The sequence below is a fragment of the Lepisma saccharinum genome, chromosome 3 (assembly GCF_977018435.1).
Source record: "Lepisma saccharinum chromosome 3, izLepSacc3.1, whole genome shotgun sequence".
Taxonomy (NCBI): Eukaryota; Metazoa; Arthropoda; class Insecta; order Zygentoma; family Lepismatidae; genus Lepisma; species Lepisma saccharinum.
The window spans coordinates 37,758,012-37,776,571 of NC_139231.1; the positions used below are offsets into that span (position 1 = coordinate 37,758,012).

The 18,560-nt window shown below is 40.3% G+C and overlaps 1 protein-coding gene across 4 annotated transcripts in view; it reads left to right on the forward strand.

Annotated features, from left to right (window-relative positions):
* The window catches only part of LOC145984983 (uncharacterized), a 382,735-nt gene that overhangs the window by 103,376 nt on the left and 260,799 nt on the right, over window positions 1-18,560 (forward strand). The window lies entirely within an intron of this gene.

Genomic DNA, 18,560 nt, shown 5'->3' on the forward strand with positions numbered 1-18,560 from the left:
ACAGGGTATCGAACCCGGGACCCCTTGATTACAAGGCGACGACTGCGCCATCGGGGAGGCCCAATAACTCTTTGGATATCTCTGAATTGGCGAAGATTTAATGAGTAGTTACTACCTGTTAACCTCACCCAATTCCATCTTCCTTGTGCTAGTAGCTCGTGACCAGCCACGTATATTTCGGGAGGGGTCCGAACCAATTGTCTCACATAATAATAATAATAATAATAATAATAATAATAATGAAGTTTATAATTGATATGTTAATAAGATTAATGTATATTTAAAATATTAATATGAAAATAGATCACTTAATAATATAATTATTGTTATTGCATGAACAGATAAAAAGTTGATGCAGGAATAGAGATAAAACAGCATATATTCATTATCTAGCTTCTCTCTACTTAAGGTCACTAACATTTGCATAAAAGCACCTGTCCTACGATAGAAATTAATATTATTGTTGTTTATTATTATCATGCTATTCGATCCACAAGCAGAGTGAATATCCAGCACAACTATTTTCCATTAATACTTTTACATTTCATAGTTACTATACTGAAATGCACAGTTATTGTATTTTGTTATTAACTTTTGCAAGTGTCGTTCAAGAAAGGACTTTCGAAGTTAGAAAAAAATACTCACAAAGTTTATATTGTCTGACCTCATCCAAAATTAGAATTTTTCGAATTCTGAAAAGTGTGGAACCATTTATTCTTTGAATTTAATGGTAGAACATGAAAAAATAATCTGGTTCCTGTATTTTTCACTATTTTTTTCGATGTGATTTATATTTTACATTGATTACTCTGTTCGAATACTAACCAAGTGAACTTTATTTCTGTTCATACCAATAAAAAGAACAAACTTCCTGCTTTTTTGCAACTTGAAATGAAAAATGCCAATTTCCAGGGCGGGGCGAGGAGGGGTCGACTGACCTACAGACGCCCATGGAGAGAGCGCTCATCAACAACCAAAAGGCAAATGCCTAGTTATTTATAGATATTTCGTATATTTTGTTTACAGTAATTGCATAATCAATACATTATTTGCAATTGTGAGCCTGTGCTGCGTGGTTGCATACATATTCAGGATAAAATGCCGTTTTTGAGAGCTTGTATGGTCGAAGTGAGGCATCAAACAAGAAAGCGTTAAAAAAGTTAATGTCTTAATGACCTCTATACACTATGAATGTCTGTGCAGTCACACCCTTCGATCAATCTCACACAAAAGGAACATAAATATGAAATATCGCTTGTGTAAACAACTTTTAAAATAGCAGGGGAAGATTGTAGGACTTCAGAATGTCCCGCCGCCCACGCAATTCCGTTACCATCTTTCCATTGGCCGATCTTGCTGTGCCACAATTCCGTCACTGAAATTCACTGCCTACGCGAAACCATCCAGTTTACTGCAAAGTAAAGAGTTTCGCTATTTGTGGTTGCTAGGTGCTGATGTAAACAAGCAAATACAACCTTTTGAAGTAAATCGATTAGGGAAAGTGAGGATAACTACGTTAGGTAAATAGTGCAACAGTTTGAAATGTGACGATAATAATTCTGTTGAGGACGATAGGGACCATTATAAAGTATAATTTTAAGACAATCGCTTTTACGTTACCCAACACGTGTAGACGCACACAAGTTCCAACTTTATTCGTTGTGTTTTCTCTTTCAAAACGAACATCCAAGTAATTTGTTTTCATGGTGTTTCCATAGACGTATATACATGCTTTCGTGGAGTAGAAAGTTAGTGCTTTTTGATTGCAAACAATCGATAAATATCGACATTTACCACATGCAGTTTCAGTGTATTGATCTAGTCGCTAGTTCAGACCGGAATAAATTGACAAATCCATTTGTCTGGGTGCCACCCAACAATTTATGTATCTTAAATTCTAGTTATTAATCAGAAGTACTTAACTGTCTGTCGCCGGACCCTGTGGCCGAGTGGCTAGCTCATCGCGCTGCAACGCTAGGGGTCCCGGGTTCGAATCCCGCTCGGGCTTGGTTGTTTGTGATTCCATTCATCAATTTAATCATTTCATCCCTCATCCCCATCTTCGCAAATTAGCCAAGAGGCACAAAACGCGAAGTAAAATAAAATAAATCAAACAAGTGTCTGTCAATGTCACGAGCAAGCATGTATTTAGAGAGGGTTAAGGGGGTTTGCTCCCCCAGAAAGATTTGCCAAATAAAAAAATTAATAAGCAAAATACTTGTAGTACTGTTGCACAATATGAAATTGATTTATTTCCACAGAACTTACATAAAGATAAGGATTAGATTACGATTATACAGCTTTTCGTTCGCAGTGCCTGCGAAAATGTATGCGAACTGCTACTAATGATGAAGCCGCAGAGGTCTTGTTGGCAAGGCGCCTGATTGCCACGCGGGAGACCCGGGTGGTTGATCTAAGGTTGGAAATTTTCCAGTCTCCTTGTCCCCACACAAAGCGGCTCTGGGACTCACCCATAAATGGATACCTTGGAGCGGTGGTGGTGGTGAAGACGACCACGTGGTGCTGACCACACTCCTTTTTCTTCTCCCTTTCCTATCTTCCTCTGTTTCTCTACCTTCCTATATTTTCCTAGTTCTCTTCTTCTCTCCTTTTCCCCAACCTACGTGGTGCATTATCTCCATTTCTCTTTAATTTTGAATTAGAATATGCTGTTAGGGAGGTAAAAAAAACTAAAGGAGGACTAAAATTAAATGGTATGACTCAGTTGTTAGCATATGCAGATGATGTAGACTTATTAGGGGATGATATAAATACAATTAAGAATAATGCTAAAATATTTTTCAAAACTGCTAAAGAGAGATTTTGGAAGTTAACAAAGAGAAAACTAAATATATGCTTACAGGCCGAAACCAAGTGTTAGGTAATAATCAAAATCTAATTATTGATAACAACTCGTTTGAAACAGTTTCCAAATTCAAATACTTAGGAGTAATATTAACAAATGGAAATTATATTAAAGAGGAAATAAAAAGTAGGCTTAATTCAGGAAATGCATGTTACTTCTCTCTTCATAAACTTTTGTCTTCTCGTTTAATATCTAAGAAACTAAAAGTTAAAATATACAAAACAGTCATTTTGCCTGTAGTATTATATGGGTGTGAAACTTGGTCCCTTACATTGAAAGAGGAAAATAAATTGAGAGTATTTGAAAATAAGATCCTTAGGAAAATATTTGGACCTAAAAGGGATGAGGAGACAGGTGAGTGGAGAAGGTTACATAATTTAGAACTACATAATTTGTATTCATGTCCAGATATTATTAGAATAATTAAATCAAGAAGACTTAGGTGGGCAGGCCATGTGGCACGAATGGGTGAGGAAAGAGGAGTTTACAGGATTCTTGTTGGGAAATCTGATGGTAAGAGACCTGTAGGAAGGCCAAGACGAAGATGGAGTGACAACGTTGAGATGGACCTAAGGGAAATCGGTAGGGATGGAAAAGAGTATATAGATCTTACTGAAGATAGGGACAGATGGAAGGCCTGTGTTGCTGCAGCCATGAACCTTCGGGTTTAAGAATGCTAGAGAGTTAGTTAGTTAGTTAGTTAGTTAGTTAGTTACGTGGCGGAGTGTTAATCACAGCGTGCTAAGATGCCAGAGGTCACGTGTTTGAACCAGAGACTGCACGTGGGTGTTCTTTGTGAGCATTCCTTCATCAATTTCATCATATCACTCATCCTCATCGTCGTGATTAGTCAAAAGTAGCAGAAAAGCGACGCTAAATAGCACAAACATCGTGTCTAGCTTAATAATTACGTTATAAAACCGCATCCACTTGCAACATGGAGAGAAATTCATACTCTCTTGTTTAGTCAAGGTATTTTTTTTCAGTGGCATTCCATTCCGATATTGAAATACATCCACAAATGGTGCGAAATTGTTACTCTTCCCCTTTAGGGCAATTCTTTTTCTGAAGATGGTTTTTAATTTGAGATTCTTTCAGAAATTTACATGGGTTCGTTGCAGCTTTCCAAAGATCCAAGTGCTGAACCATTTTTCCTCGTACAATGAAAACTGTGCACTTCATATTACATTTAGTGAACATGGATTAAGGTGACATATTCGTTGTATAGAAACGAGCAGACGCTTGCTTGGAACTTTCTGAACCCTACCTGATATAATGATGTATAATTTTGACCTGACTGGCGGAGGTTTTGAGAACTGACTCCGATTTAATATTTGAGTTGTTCCAAACTAATTGGACAATATGGCCTGAGTTCAAGATTGTTCAAAAATATAGAGAAATATAAAAACGGCAATAATTTGAAGAATATTAGAGACTACTTGATATCGGGTATGGCAACATGTTAGTATTGTCACAGGACGAACATAACCATGCCAGATATCAATAAAGAATAAAATTATGAATAATTATGAAGATGAAATAATCTGAACTTATTCTTCCGTATGATGGAATGTTAGCATGCCTACAGGGCGTACCTACTCATACGGCAGAACAACATTAGGTCCTGTGCTTTATGCAAAACTGAAAATATATTACGTACAAGTTTCGAAGAAATCAAACTGAATTATCACAAATGTGAAAGCAATCTTGAATTAACTTATTCTCCGCATGGTGACATGTTAGCTTGTCCACAGGTCAAACATACACATGCGTCAGAATAACTAAGTTTCTAAGTTAGTTTGAGAATGAAAACTAAGTTCTTGAACCCTCCCATAATGGGAGCTGAATATTTGAGATGTTAACCCATCGTAGTCGGTGATAAAAATGCCCGATTTTTTTTATATATAAAACCTTTTCGATCAGGCCTCATCTCCAGGAAGGTATCAAGTCAGGGCAAGCCCTGGCACCTATCGACCTGTTGGGTGAGATGAGTCAAGGCAAGGACTTACAAAACCTCTTCCTGCTCCCCCAGAAATAGGCAATAGTTAGGCTGGAGAGTTCGATGAACCAACCGAGCTCCAACTACGCACTGGCAATAAAATGCCCCAGAATTAGGTTATGAGCAGAGGCGGCGCCAGGAGACGGCAATGATTTTCTTCCACACCCCCCTTCAGCACCCCTTTTACAAAAAACAATTTTCAACCGAAAATATTTTTAACTCTTCACAGAGGGAAAAGTTTGGAGGAACCAAAAAAGAGTTTCTGGCAACCAAACATTTGTTCAAACAGGTGACAACGAATGATTATTCAACAGTACTAAATGCTCTTTAGTAATCTAGTACATGTGCTTAGTTACCAAAGAATTTGTTCAAAATTTCCAACTGTAAATGGGACTATTTTTTTGTTCACGGTTACAAATAGCTTAACGAAACGTGTTTTGTTAATTCGACCAAATCATTTGTGTGTGTGTGTGTGTTGGAGAGTCATTTACGTTATGATTTAACAAAACCATGTCGTCATGAGCGCATACTATTAAGTATGGAAGAGAGACCCATTATTATTGAATACTACAGGCAAGCTATTGATACTGATCTGAAAGAGAAGCCACATTTACTTCTTTCTTTGTACTTATTAGTGGTCAACGCCAGCAAGCAAAAATGCATCCTCATTGGTGTATTTTAATGGAAGCGGACTAAAATTTGATACACAATTGGCGGAGAACGAAGGTAAGGAGCTATTAGATGTCGCACCTACAGACAATCCTCCCCTTGCGGAGGTTTCCAACGATTTTTCCAAACAAGAGTTATCACATAAATACGAGGCTTTGTGTCCTGTAGAGGAAGGTAGGTGCCACAGCGCCAGATTCCAGACTCCCGAGGTCAGCGAAAAGCTAGTTGAACCACAAGTAGGAGACAAACAAGTAGTTCAGCCATTATTTATTTCAGCAGACAACCCTCTCCCTGCGCAGGTTTCAAAAGATTTTTCACAACAAGCTTTACCACAGCGCCAGGCGGATTTGTGTTCCGTGGAGGAAGCTAGGCACCAGAGTCTCGGGTACGACAAACATACATACATATATATATATATATATATATATATATATATATATATATATATATATATATATATATATATATATATATATATATATATATATATATATATATATATCACAATTAACGCATAACAACGTTCAACAGTTACAAGCTTCTACAGACAGCAATTCCCGTGAGGAGCTTTTGAAAGTTTCCGCTCGTCAACAGCAACTACAACCCGGCGAAGTTTTTCTACCAGTGGACAAAGAGGCAGAACAAGTGAAACTAAAAGTGAAGACTGGTGTTGAAAGAGACGTGAATCCGTTCGAAGTAGATTTCGTACAGGAAGCATTGGAGAGCCTCCAAGAAAGTATAAGGAAAACGACCAGAGCACTGCAAAGAAAGCTAGGTAATGAGCGAATGGAACGTGCGCTGAAAAGTGAATGTTCTAAAGATTTAAAGGAATTCGAGAGCGGCCTGGAAGCAATATGTAACGACCCTGCTTGGTCGCCATTCAATTATTATTAGATCTTGCGTGGTCGCTATATTATTTTTATTCGGATGAAAGAGTTAAGCGGAATGTCCCTGCGACGCGTATGCTTTTAGTTCAAATGTTTTCTGTAAACGTTAACGGTTCCACCTCTACGTTTACTAGCTTCACTCATTATTAGAAACCTGCGTGGTCGCTATATTCTTTTAATGCTATCAATTATTGTCATTTACACTGTTCAACGTGTTGTTTAGAATAGCAGAGTCCTGCGAGGCTCATTATTAATTGTATTGTCTGAATGCACACAGTTTATATTGTCACGTGCATCTAGTGATTTTCCCACTAGTAATTTCTCAATGTCAAAACCTTGATATTTCTCAGTACTAAGTTTGCAATATGTAAAAAAAAATGAGTTAGCAACGCGTACTTGTAGTTAAAATTTTCACCACCCATGCGCCACCGCGAGTATAAAACCCAGCGCAGCGAGACCTGAACTCACCTCTGTCCGAAGGGACCTGGAGTGGAAACCTCACGGTGCCCAACAAAGCTCCAGACCATCGAACGTCGAGATCGCCGCTGCATAGACACGTGTTCGCGCGATGTCAGTGAGGAACTTCAACCTACTCGACCCCGTCCAGGGAAATAATGGAAGACGTTCAACAACCCAATCATCCGATAGGCCAACGAGCTCAACCATTCAGGGGGGACAATTCGTGTTCCCAATTCCTCCCTCTGATAGGCTATCGAGGCAACCAATGATAGATACAGAACGCCTTAGCGATTCTGAAATGCACAATATCGACAACCGGGAACCTCAGGGCACTGCATCGGAGTACGGTTACACATCAGATTCTGTTGTAAATGAAGAGAGAAGAGTATCCGCTCACACGGGAGCCATCTCCAAATCGCAAGGAGGGGAAAATGCGCCCACCACGACGAGTATATTCCAGATCTTCCGAAAAGTTATTTATGAAGCCAACGGATAGAAGAGAACGTTATATGCAATCCACACAAAACAAGACCGTTGATCCCGATGGGTTTCAACTCGTACCTCCAAGAAAGACAGTTCCGGCCAGTACTGGATGCTTTCACATCAGACCAACTGGAATTACCACTTGAAAATATGCAGATTCAAACAGAGGGAGAAAACGAAATACCTTCAGTTTCCACACCAAAACCTACCAGAGAGCCGTTGATCTATGTCTATCATCAACCGGCACCTCATAATTTTGTCATGAAAACTATCGAAACTACCAAGATTAACCCAAGGGTGCGTTACACAATGGATAGTATACGTTTCCATTGAAAACATATCTTCAAACAAACAGAGAAAGATTCGCCATAGCTCCCAATCTTCAAAATCGTCCACTTCGGGTTGTCATTCGACATCTTCCTATAGATCTAGATACGAAGTTCATCATGTCGGAGCTCATTGATTATGGATTTGAAGTTATGACTGTTCACCAAATGAGCCAGCGTAACCCAAAAGGTCCCGGAAGGAAGAACATACCACTATTACTGATTACTCTCAAGAGATCACCAGCAGCATCAACGATCTACGATTTGGAAAGTATTAACATCTATAGAATTGAGGTCGTAGAATATCTGCCCGCAACAGTCATACAATGCCAACGTCTAGGCCACACCCAGCAACAATGTTTTACCATACCACGCTGTGTTAAATGTGGTAAACCACATGAAGCATATAAATGTCAGAAGAAGAGGGATGATCCCCCCACATGTGCGAACTGTGAGGGAGAACATCCCGCAAACTTTAGAGGCTGTCGGATCTTCACTGTAATAGATCAACAACAGAGAAAACCTCAGATGATAAGTGCCAGTCAACCTGTCAGAACCACCACTACAGCTCCAGCAGCTTCAGCTCCAGCTCCAGCTTCAACATCTATCAGGCCCAGTGAAGCAGCACGTTATACATCTTATGCCTACAGAGCTGACCCACAGTCTCGAATGGGACAACGTCACCAACCTACAACAAATACTGGGCAAGCTGGCCAAGGTCTGCAAATACTCCTGGTTCTGGCTAATACATGGAGCTTTACCAAGATTGGCAACATGTATCCCGAGGACTACAAAAGATCTCCGAAGCAACCTCGGGAATGTTTATAATACCAATCAAAATACAAATACTGATGGAAATGCAATCTGATGACTGTTTTTAGTCGACATAATTTGCTTCAACATATCAATTTGCTGATATACAATGCTGATGGCATAGCAAATCAGACACCTGAAATCACTCATCTACTTTGCAATAAAAATATAGATATTGCACTAATTAACGAGACTCACCTAAAAACCACATATGAAATGGACCATCTCTCGTTATAGAATTTTCCGTGAAGACCGACTCCAACAAAGGAAAGGCGGACTTCTCATATTAACAAGACAAGGAATCAACGCGGCAAGAATAGCACTACCCACATTTACATCAATTGAGGCAATTGCAATTAAGATGCATACTACTTCAGAAGATCTGATATTAGTTGCAGAGTATCGGTCTCCAGCTACAGTGCTGAATTATCAAGACGTACTACAATTGGACACGCTGGGATCCAACGTAATTGTTGGAGGCGATCTTAATGTCAAGCATCCTATATAGCATTCCAGAATATCTAACCCGTCTGAAAATATTCTACTGCAAGCGCTGCCAGATACTGAATTTTCTATATCTGCTCCACTGGACCCTACTTTCTACCCTAGGGGTAGAGGAACACCTGATGTCTTAGACGTACTTTTGAACAAAGGAGTAGGCATTAGTACTGCACCACATGTTGAAGACGCTCTTACCTCGGATCATCTCCCTGCTATCGCAGCTATTGTCCAGGGCATCTACTATCATAGGTTCCAGGCACTACAGGAACCCAAAACAGATTGGAATGCTTTTCGCCGGCAATCACATATGAGACTGAACCTCCATCAATCAATGAATACGGCTGAGGAGATCGATGAAGCAGTAAACAACTTTACAGAGGTTATTAAAACATCTTGGAACCGAACAACGATTACCATGTCTACTTTACCTACGCCAAACACTTCTCCAGTACTGGAAATTTTACTTTGTTTGACACGATGGGCCCGACGTCGCTGGTATAGAACTCAATCACCCCACCATCTTTACGAGTGGAGGTTGCTTGCCAAAGAATTACATAATTTCCTAGTAAGAGAGCGGACCTCCCAATGGGATGAACGTCTACGAAAACTGGAACCACAAGATAGGCAATTTTGGAAGTTAGCGCGCACTCTCAATGCAAGAGATAATAAGCCAACGTTGAATTCCTTAAATTCTCCAGAAGGACCTATAGTGAATCCTCAGGAAATAGCGGAAACTCTTGCAGACCAATTCCAAACGCATTTCAAACTTAATGCAGAACTTAATGATCAAGAAACAGAGCAAGAGGTTCAAAATATATCCGACCAACTTCTACAACTTTCATCGATTCTTGATGCTCCACACGTAACACCTCGTGAAGTCCAAAGGCTGGCAAAAAAGCTAAAACCGAAAGCAGTACCTGGTCTAGATGGTATTCCACCTGCAGCACTTCAGAATCTCACAAGAAAGGGTTTTTGTATCTTGCCAAACTTTTTACTAACATTATACGACTGGGCTATTTTCCAACACAATGGAAAATGGCAAAGATAATAGCTATTCCAAAAATGGGAAAGAATCCGCACGAGAAGACAAACTATAGGCCTATAAGTCTATTATCTCATGTTAGTAAGCTTTTCGAAAGGGTGTTGTGCCAGCGTCTCACAGTTATTATAGACGAACATCAGCTAATACCAAACCACCAATTTGGCTTTCGGAAAAATCACGGTACTACCGAACAACTTGTCAGAGTCGTTGACTATATTGCTGTTCATAACAACAGAAAGCATCGTGTCGCTGGTCTATTTCTGGACGTGCAGCAAGAATTTGATAGTATGGCACGGTGGACTAATGCTCAAATTACAACAACTTCCGCTACCTCAGTGCTACTTAAAAGTTATGATGAATTATCTGCAAAACAAAGTTTATAGTAACTGTGCAAGGGCAGAAATCTACTTCCAGATCTATTGAAGCAGGGGTGCCTCAAGGCTCTGTCCTTTCCCCTACGTTATACTCATTATATACGGCAGATATTCCATATCCGAAAGAAGGATTACTAGCGACATATGCAGATGATACTGCATTGTTAGTACATGCAAAATTACTGTCCACTTGCGAAAAACGATTTAACAAGTATGTGCCAGAATTAATAAAATGGACTCAGAAATGGAAAATAAAAATAAATCCAACAAAAAGCAACACCATAGTTTTTGCATCGAGTGGAGCTAGGGAGAAAATCAAACTCCAAGTATTCCAGACGCCAGTCCCTACGGTCAATAAGATAAAGTACCTAGGACTAAGCCTTGATACAAGACTGACTTTTGGCCCACATCTAGATGAGGTGGCAAGAAGGGCAAAACAAAGAACAGGATACCTCATGCCTCTACTAAGATCACCAGCGTTGTCAATTGAAACAAGACTCCATCTGTATCAAATGATGATTAGACCTATATTATCATATGCCGGCCGTACATGGTTACAGGCCGCTAAAACACATTTACAGAAATTGCAATATGTACAAAACAGAGCACTCAAATACATTGGACATTACCCGTTAGCGACACGTATACAATAATTCCACGAAGACATGGACCAGCCAAGGATTGAAGGTTTACTACATTTTGTCCGGGATAACCTGTGGAGGCGGATTACGATGCATCCAAACCCATTAGTGCAAGCTATAGGTCAAATAAAACCCAGAGTAGAGAGGGTTTCACTTCCCCGTCCATGACTGTTTATATAAACCAGATAAATGAAATGACAATCAAGTTAATGTCATGCTTGTGATTGTGAATGTTCATATATATGTAGTAGTGAGTAGATTTTGGGGAATTTCTGCGAACATTGTATATTGTACTAACGCGACAGTTGCGTTAGTTTTTGTAAAATATTGATGTAAACAAAAGTAATTATTGTAACAGTATTGTAAATTATTGTCGATTCCAGTTAATGTTAAATAAACAATATGCTGGGATACACAAATCCTGACGTCAAATCCAGAAAAAAAAAACGGAGCTCAGTTGGCTCCCGGATGTCAACTGGCAAACATCCTGGGAAAAACCGGCCATCCAGCCAGAAGCCTAGCAGCCATCCCAGAAGGAAGGAAGGAGGAAGAAAGAAGAAGAAGAGTCTAGCAGCAACCTTACTACCCGGTCTAATCGCTTCGGCTGATAGGTGCCACGCCCTACCTGCCCGGCTTGTCTGGGAGCACCAGGACCTCCTTCCTAAGCTTCCGCCCTTGTACAGGAGACACCGGTCGGCTTGTCGATTCCTAGCTAACGCCGGGGGTGTCGCGGCATCCTTTAATCCTTTACCCATCGCCCGCTTGTCGGAGGTGCCGGCTGGCTACGGCCAGTTCCCAGCTGTGGTTGGGGGTACCGCGCAATTTCTACTTTCTCTTACAGGGGAGCCCGTGACGTCGGCCGCAAACAGCACCCAAAATAAAATTAGGTCCCTATATTCCCCCCCTGGCGCCTCACTGCGAGGAATAAATTGAATGGTCCCTGTCCCCCTTTGAGTCCAGAAGTGGTGAATGCACGTGTAGAGTAAATGTAAATGCACGTAAGTGATAAAGGTTAAAGACTACTGTGCTAACAGACTTTCTTAGGATAAGTTTATAATAAACATATATACAAGGGTTGATCAAATGAAAAGGTACAAAACGACACTGTCGGTGTAAATGAATACTTTATTCAAAGTATCCTCCATAGGCCTGAGCACATTGATCCCATTGATGAACGAGCCGAATGATTCCTTTTTCCCAGAATTCCTTTGGCCGTGACGCGACCCAGTCCTTCACAGCGTCCTTGAGTTCATCGTCCGAGGTGAAGCGCTTTCCCTTGAGATGCCTTTTCAGGGGACCAAACACATGGAAGTCACAGGGGGATAAGTCCGGACTGTATGGCGGATGGTCTAGCTGCTCCCACTTGAACCTGGCAAGTTCCGCGTGTGTGACCCTGGAGACGTGTGGACGTGCGTTATCATGGAGCAGAACCACACCCTCCGTGAGCAGCCCCGGTCGTTCGTCTTCTCCGTAAACGTTCACCATCCGGCGATGAATATCGGCCGGTTTAACACCTTCCGCTGTCAGAAAACGGATAACGCCTCGCTGCTCCTCAACAGTCGAATTTGCCAATGTTAACGCCATCCTGTCCGAACACGCACTGCCGCGTCACTTGGACGGCGCTCTGTATCGGAGCCTCTGCTCTCTCCTGCGCATGCGCGTCCCCTGCATGCTCCGATGCCGCGTGGCGACTCCAATCGCACCCCTACATATCACGCTACGTTCTCCCATCGCGGCATCGGTATTATATAAACGATTTGTTCAACCCTTGTGTATATATATATATATAAAAAGGTGTTGTTCACGTTTTACCCAGCAAGCCCTGGGTTATCTATATTCTGTGTCCGCCGATTGAATTAAGGAAGTTAGCACTTATGGGTAGACTTTTGCCGTCCTCCTAATTGAAGTGTTTAGAGTGTTGTAATTGTGTGTAGGTGGGACGTTGCAAAGAGCAATTGAAAAATTGCAAGAAGCTCTCGGAACTGAAGTGAAACAGCAGCAGGGCGCATATCCAGCTCAACGGAGACACATGAAGAAGCGAGTACAACGAATGCTTGCACAAATGAAGGGTAACGTTAAAGACGAGCTGAAACATCCCTATCGGGAAATTGTTGCGGGAGCAAAAGCCAGAAGAGAGATCAAGAAGCCAACGGTACGTTCCCGCTTGGTGCAGTGTCTGCGCAAGTGCTGCTGCGCAGCCTGTGGGTCCCTCTAGTTAAAAACAGTCATACCTCCTAGCTTAAAAAAAAGTAGAACAAAAATTATTGTATCGACTTTCTAAGTAGAGTGTAGTGACATTCAACTTGTAAAAGCTAAAAGACTTTGAATGAGCTTTATCAAGACAAGTAGGAAATATGGAAAATTTAAGTTGATGATAATGGACAATATGAACCGCCAAAACACCAGCCAATTGCAGGAGAGATATCTAATAGGCGAGGCGTCAACACCAGCGACGAGATGATCGGATGTTGATGGAGAAAGCACGATTGATTCAACATGATCACCCTATTGAGGCTATGGGAAGTGTTACGATTCATCCGTTGCCACAGAATGCTGGTACGAAGATGTATAGGATGAAAGTCACCAAGCAAACCAAGGACAAGTTTGATGTTTCCTCAGGAGAAACTGTTAATCCTATAACCATTGTATACAGTCAGTTTGCAACAGTTTTGTTCCTGCAACATATGAAGCAATATTCATGCCAAGCAATGGCAAACCATCTAATCGCTAAGGCGTGATCTCCAGCGACGAGACGAGTGGATGTTGAAGGAATGAGCATCGTTGGTTCATGGTAATCTACCTTATGAGGGCTAGGGGTAGAATTACTGCTTCCTCCATCCATTCACGACGCACAGAATGCTGGGGCTAATAAGTCATAGCATCGGGAACATCAGGTTATAAAGAAGAAATGTTTCCTTGAGAGAAATTGTGCATTCTGCAAGCTTTGTATACATTTTGCACTTGTTTTCTTCCCACGCCAGTCATACACAAAACCCATCTAAACGCCAGCGACAAAACGAGCGGATGTAGAAGGACCAAGCATTGTTGTTTCGTGCTAATCTATCCTATGAGGGCTAAGGGTAGATTCTGTTTCCTCCATCCGTTCAAGACAAGAATTCTGCAACTAATAAGTCAAGGCGTCGGGAACATCAGAGTAAGAAGTAAAAAAGTTTTTTCTCAAGGAATTGTGCACCCTGCAAGCTGTACACAGTTTGCGCTTGTTTTCTTCCTGGTACTTAAGGCACAACACCCACGCTAGTCATAGACAAAACCATCAAATCGTCATCGACAAGATGAGTGGATGTAAAAGGACTGACCATCATTGTATCGTACCCTGTTGAGGCTGAAGGTTGAAATACGGTTTCCTGCATCCCTTCAAGGAACATGGAATGCTGAGACGTACAAGTCAATGCATCGGGAACATCAGAATAAGGAGTAAAAACGTTTCCTCTGAAGAAATTGGGCATCCTGCATGCTTTAAATACAGTTTGAACTTGTTTTCTTCCTGGTACTTAAGGCACAACACCCACGCCAGTCGTAGACAAAACCATCAAACCGGCAGTGACAAGATGAGTAGATGTTGAAGGACTGGCCATCATTGTATCGTACCCTATTGAGGCTGTGGGTTGAAATATGGTTTCCTCCATCCGTTCAAGGAACATGGAATGCTGAGACGTACAAGTCAATGCATCGGGAACATCAGAGTAAAGGTTTCCTCTGGAGGAATAGTGCATCCTGCAAGCATTGTATACAGTTTGCAACTATCTTCTTCCTTGCACTTCCGACACTACCCACATAGGCAGACATGTAATCATCAGTAACGCGACGAGTGAATGTAGAACAACTGACAATCGTTGCTTCATGTAATCTACCTTATGAGGTTATAAGTAGATTTACACTTATTCTCCATCCGTTCAAGGAACATGGAATATTGGGACTAAAGGGTTTACACCCTTTTAAAGATGAAAGCGCCGATCTTGGATCTCTCAACAAGAACATCGCAAGAATGTAAAATACAACATTTCTTTTGATGAACTTTTGGTCCTGTAGCCATTGTATACAAGTTGCAAAAATTATGAGGAGACGTTGTTTCACTGATTCGTAGTAGGTATAACATAGACTAGATGATGTGCGACAGTTCGTGCACAATTAATGTGAAATATAATAATTAGTAGTTGACGTCATGCGGCTTTGAAAATATTATGTTGTAGTAAAAAATAAAGCTGGAGGTGTAAATAGTATATATATATATATATATATGTTAAAATTGTTTTCTTTAATGTATCCTTTCACTCATATACTTCTTATGACTTACACAGTAATTTCTAGGCATCACACTGAATCGTAGTTCATACTGTTCGCGAGGAATGAGCAGACATTTATCTAGATAGATGTCCGCTTAGTATAGTATAGTAAATTTCGTTCAGGTAAGGTTTCCAAATATCCCATAAGTCTCTAATCAGACCGAGAGTAGAGCAAACACTAAGTAATTCTCGATCTCGTCATGATTGTACAGAAGTATTTTCGAGACGTGACCAAGGTTTGTTTAAGTTAAGTAAATTCAACAAATCATTAAATTATTTTCATTTGTTGTAAACATTTATTTTCGCCGATAACAATTTTCGAAAGTAAAGTTGTATTTATTTGAAACTATACTAAACTCCTTTGATTGCCAAGGACTGAGAAGATTTTTATTGGGTGACGTATGGCTAACACATAGAGTTCCATCGCCGCTATTATCTGGATCTCTGCGCCGGAGCTCATTACTTCTTTGCAAGAAGCTCCCTAATTGTCCCCTTGATGCTGGACCAACACCGAAATTAGAGCTCACAAGATCGAACCGAGAACCTCTCTTTCCCATGGTCGGAGCGTAATAATACGCGGGTTTGCTCATTACCTTCTCAATCTGAAAGCCTCATGGCTTGCTCCGGTCACGTGACTAAGAGTCATCAACTGGAGGCGAGATAGCCGCCATGTTTGATTTGCTTCTTCGGAATCAATGTTGGACCTTTTCAGTGAATATGGAATTGTAATGCAAATTTAAGAACTGTAATCGAGTTTACATGACGTGTAAATATACTTAAATGTGGAAGAGGTATGGTGTATAAGTCTTGTGTACTCAATTGCAGAGGCAATTACAATGAAAAAGGTAAGAGTAACATTCACATTTCTTCAAGATGTTGTTAAAAATGAGAAATTTTTAGGGCAATTCCATGTGATTCAGTCACTACGAAAAGATACAAGTTAAGTAACAAATGTTTTATACTAAAAAATAAATAAGAGTAATAGTTCATGATGTAAACATTTCATGTGTCCGGAATAGGCATCAAATATAGGCTACTCGTAAATGTGGACAACATGTCAACATTTTTTTTAGAAATATCAAATAATTTACCCTGAATTACAAACGTTAGTTAATATTACGTCTACCAAAGCAATTTGTTAGTGTAAATTTTATGCAAGCATTCGATAAATTATTCATATTATTTACATAAATTTTCAGTTTTAAAATGTGCTTAATGAAAGAAAGCTATACAACGGGGCAAAGTTGATACATGTGTACATTTATTCTTATTTTATCCCGCTTTATGCTTCTTTATGCTAATCGGAGGCTAATGGAAGATATGTTGTACATTCAAATACAAAGGTGCGATGTGTAACAAGAACTTCGATGAAATATTCGTGTGTAAAACTATCCAAGAATATACTCCCTCTGTCCCATAATTATAGTCCGGTATGCCAAAATGGTAGTACAGGAATTGCAGACGAAGAGGCAGATGGAAAGCACATGGATGAGGAGAGGCACAGTACATCAGTCTTCAAGATTGTGAAGAGGAACAACGTGACCTTATCACAACGAGCAAGAAATACCGCCCAGACGATTACCAAAAGGAGGCGTTGTGTTGCAACACACCGGTGTGGCACTGTATGGCATCTTGTCTACCAAGGCACGCTGCAAATCGTTAGTAGAGCACTCCTTCAGTGAGTACGTGTGAGAAGAACAGCCATGAAAACACAACCCGCGACAGGGGTAGCAAGAACCTCACGGACAGTAAACGACAAGCAGTGTACGATTTTTTCTTTGAAAACAGTACGACTGGAGTAGTGAAGAATGGTCACCAAACCATTAACTGTTACCAAAGATGTTTATCGGGACATGCTCATCAACAAGTTAATCCCAGCAATAGATGCACAATGGCCTCGTGGACTGCGCGCAGGGAGAATCCAAGTGTCCGTTCAGCAGGACAATGCGCGTCCGCATATCGTTCCCAATGACCGCGCCTGGATGGATGCTGCAGCGACCAGTGGAATCACTTTGGATCTCCAATGCCAACCGCCAAACAGTCCGGACATGAATGTTTTAGATCTGGGGTACTTCCGGGCAATTCAGTCTCTCCAGCATCAGGCAGCTCCACAAACTATTGATGAGCTGATCGCCGCAGTTGAAAAATCTTTCTATGATCTGACACGCGACAAACTCAACAACATCGTTTTCACTTTGCAGTCCTGTCTCATTGAAATTATGCGCCTCCAAAGGTGGGGACAACTACAGGATTCCCCATATGCAAAAAGCACACTTGAACCGACGAAACGTCCTGCCATCTCGCTTGGAGTGTCCTCGAAACATTTACGACGAGGCTAGAGCAGCACTAGATCTAGCTCGTTGAGGGAATGACAACCTTCCTGGACCAACAATATCTTTCGTTTTGATGTTTTATTTTGTCGAACTTCTTGGTCACTTTGTATTGATCCTGGATTGATTACTTTTTATTTAGGTTCTTTTGGATACTTGATCGGCCAATTTGTACTGATCCTTGAGTTATAAAGTTGTATGACTCATTCCCGTGTTTCATTTTCTTCTTCTGTATACACCAATGTCACAGTTTGAATATCGGACAATTATTATGGGACAACAAACAAAGGTGTACCGGACAATAATTATGGGACAGAGGGAGTATTACTTATGTTTCAAATACAAATGTTTCACACAGAAAGCATTTTGTTACCTAGCTATGTTAATATGAACTACAAATGTATTAAATTTTTAAAACTGTTTCATATGAACTGCTTTTTATTTTTTGTCTTTGTGAAGCTTCAATGTTCGTAACTTTGATTATTAAATCAGTGATAATGTTTCTTGTTTCATAATTTATTAACATTCTTCACGATTTTTTTAACAGAATGTAAAAAACAGTGTAAGGAAATATTCCAAATGTTTATTTCCCAAGTGAACGTTAAAATGGAAATATTAATCTGCTTTTTTTTTTTCAATGAAACTCTTAAGTTATTGTCACAGATCTTACTAACGACAATGAAAAGATTCAATTTGTTTATTATCTTTCGTTCAATAAAGTCAATAGGATCGAAATTACAATGTGACAAATGATTTAGATTTAGTCTTTATCACAGAAATGTAACATTGCCCTTGTACCAATTTCTTTCGCTTTTGCTGCAAGAATATAGAAATTAAGGTTTTGTATTGAGATTGTATAGCTACAC